Below are 3,334 nucleotides of genomic sequence, written 5' to 3'. Positions count from 1 at the left end.
GCAGTTGCATCGTCCACCTTCTTCGACCAGCGCGCCCAAGGTAAAGACTCCATCCTTTGACGGCACGATTCCTTTCCAAGTCTTTAAGCTCCAGTTCGAAAAGACGGCTACAGCAAACAACTGGAGCGTGGACGATAAATCCGCTGCTCTGTTCGTGGCATTAAAAGGACCTGCAGCAGAAATATTGCAGACTATTCCCGACTGTGAAAGGAACAATTTCGATGCCTTAATGGGTGCAGTGGAAAGACGTTATGGTAGCGAGCACAGGAGACAGATTTACCAGATGGAGCTGGAGAATCGCTGCCAGAAATCCAACGAGACTCTACAGGAATTCGCCTCCGAGGTTGAAAGGTTGGCTCATTTGCCAATTGGAGATGCATCTGGCGAGCACTTCGAAAGAGTAAAAATCCAGAGGTTCATCAACGGAATGCGGGACGTGTATACCAAGCGAGAGACGTACGCGAATCCAAAGCCAACATTTGCTGAAACTGTCTCGTATGCTCAGACGCGTGAAACGGCGGCGCTCCTAAGTAGACCAGCCTACAAAGCACATCGCGTGGAAGTGGAAACACCGGACGAGACAAATGAAATGCTGAAGAAGATTATCCAACTGCTGGGCGAGGAAAAGAATGGCTCTGGCAAATGTTTTAAATGTGGAAAGCCAGGCCACTTCGCCCGCGATTGCAGCGCAAGTTCCAGTGGGCTCAACAATTCAGCAGGACGCAAACGCACGGCTGAAGAAGTCGAAGCCAACTCCAATCAGTCGTTAAACTGAAACGAGCCAGCAGGAAGGGCCGCATGCTGGCTCCAGAAGTTGAAGGGCCCTTAATCTCCGTTTCACAAATTGGCAGGAAAGCATGCAATCTCACTGTTGGTGGATGTGTGAATGGGCAGGAGAGAGTACTGACAGTGGATACTGGAGCGACACATTTCATTATTCGACCGGATTTGCCCACTTTTTATGTGAAGCCACTACCTGGAGCAAAGCTGCAGACTGCAACTGGTGAGCGAACCCAAGTGTTAGGAGAAGTACCATGCGAGGTAATAATCGACGATGTGGCCTCGTACACTAAGTTGATAGTGGCAGACATTGTGGATGAAGTCATCATCGGCGTGGATTTCTTACTTGGCCAAGGCATGAAGATTGACCTCCAGAGAATGATCCTGACAGATCGTCACAGGAAAGTGCCACTTAGGGTTGGTTACAACAGCCAGTGCTGCAGCAGACGGTTAGTCTTAGAGGAAGTGTCGAAGATTCCACCAGAAACGTAAGCGATTGGTTGGGCGGAGGTTGGCAGTGATGGAGCCGGAGTGGTGTCGTCAGGAGAAGGAAGCGGTTCACCGATACAGGAAAAGCGTGACGGTTCCGCCAGCTCAGTGAAGAAGGGGTCGCAGCAAGGAAGTGGTCATGGTAAGCCAGGCATTGTTTCCGGCAGGAGGAAAGCCGCTAAACCACGTTGCATTGGTGATAAGCCGGTGGCCGGAAATGGAAGCGGCTGTGGAAGCAGTAGGCGCGCTTTGAAGTGTCCCGAAAAATGTGGTCGGCAAAGGCGAGCAGTTAAGCCGGAAGCCAAGGATGAGGTTATACATGTCCGGTCAATGAGGTTGACGCCGGCGAAAGAGCGAGATGCGGAATCACTGGGAAAATTTCAGCGTGAGGAACCGGATTTAGCAAGATGTGCAAAAGGCAGTGAGGCACGAAGGCAGGAGCCTGGGTGTTATGGACAGAGGATGCGGCATAGATCTGGAAAAAAGGGTGCCCACGATAGGAGACATGGTCTGGTCACCACCAGTGGCCGGCAGAAGCACGACCATGTGAGATGGTGCACCACCGGAGATGAGCTGGAGGCAATGTCCAGTAACGCACCGAGCCGAGAGGAGCTACAGGAAGGCGATTTGGTGTTGTTGCACATGCCGCAGCCGAAGAAAGGCTTCACCTCCGAACAACATCGTAACTGGAAAGGTCCGTATAGGATTGACAAACGGCTGAGGGACGCAGTGCATTGAATCCAGACAGCTGGGAGACCGAGAACCAAGATGAAAGACTAGCAACGTTTGGAGCAGCAAGTGTGTCTGATCGGGACGATCAGATTTAGGTGGAGGGCAGTGTGACGAATACTGCGGCAACGCGAAGCAAACAACGAGAAAGAGGCAGAATGTTCGAGGAATGACGTAGAATGTTCCACAAAGAGAAACGTCAAGTTGGATGAACACTGCGAACAGCGAGATAAAGAGAATGAGCGATAAACTTCAGAACGTTCTAGAGTTGCCATAAGTACGTGCGCAGGTATATTAGGGCACCGCCACAGCGAAGTGGGACAGTTACAAGTCAGCAAGCGACAAGTAAAGTGAGCAGAGAAGTGAGTTGCGAATGAGCAAGCTATAAGTTTAATTGTGTTAACAAGTTTAGTAAAGCGTTGTAATTGCTTTAACAAGTATTGTAAAGTTTTACTGTATTACCAAGTATTGTAAATTGTTTGTTGTACAATAAAGTTAATTGTACTACAATTTGGTCATCGTTAGCATTTATTTAAAAATCCAACGATACGAGCCGCAAGATATTTGGCGAAATCCCTCAAGTTTTCAGGGATAATCGTAACAATATACATAAACAAATGTTTGGTTATAGTTAAAACAATTCAAGTCTTTGTATTGAATTTTTGGTTTAAAATTTATTTTTTCCTTTTCAGTAGGGTTTTTGCACATTATCTTCTGCGTGAGAATTGATCGTAATAGATACGGATCTGAATAAGCGACTGGAACACGGCTGTTTTTCAAAAGCACACGAGTTCGAACTCGCGTAAATGTACATTAGCCGTCATCGATTCGCCACTTCGCTGCTTGCTATGTTTGAGTTCCGGTCGCTTAACGAAAAATTTTGAATGTGAAAGCAACAACAAAGGTAGCTAGCACGGATAGACGATCGCGAGTTTGAATGTACCTCATTGAGTTCGTTCGTTTCGCCACTCGCTAACTGTTAGGAAATCGATGAAGGCTATTTGCTAAATGCGATAGCATGAACGCTCTTCGAAAACATATGTTCGAAAGTGCTAAATGTTGCATTTTAAATGCAGCAAAAATGCTGCATAAGAAATAGTCGCATTTTGCATTTTCTGACAAACGAGTAATTTTGAGTTGTGTCACCTTTGAAGATCGTGTCCGATATGTAAACAACAAAAAGTGCAGTGAAACATGTGAAAAGTGCAGTAGAATGTCAGTCCTAAGCGCATCAATTTGCTTACTAATACTTTATTTTTGCAAACTGAGTTGTTTGTACATTGTGTAAATTATCATTTGAAGGTTTTGTACTCAAGAACTGATGCGTTTTGAAAAA

The sequence above is a fragment of the Rhagoletis pomonella genome, unplaced genomic scaffold (genome assembly GCF_013731165.1).
Source record: "Rhagoletis pomonella isolate Grant_MI unplaced genomic scaffold, Rhpom_1.0 Rhpom_scaffold_00001, whole genome shotgun sequence".
NCBI lineage: Eukaryota > Metazoa > Arthropoda > Insecta > Diptera > Tephritidae > Rhagoletis > Rhagoletis pomonella.
This window is presented reverse-complemented; position numbering follows the sequence as displayed.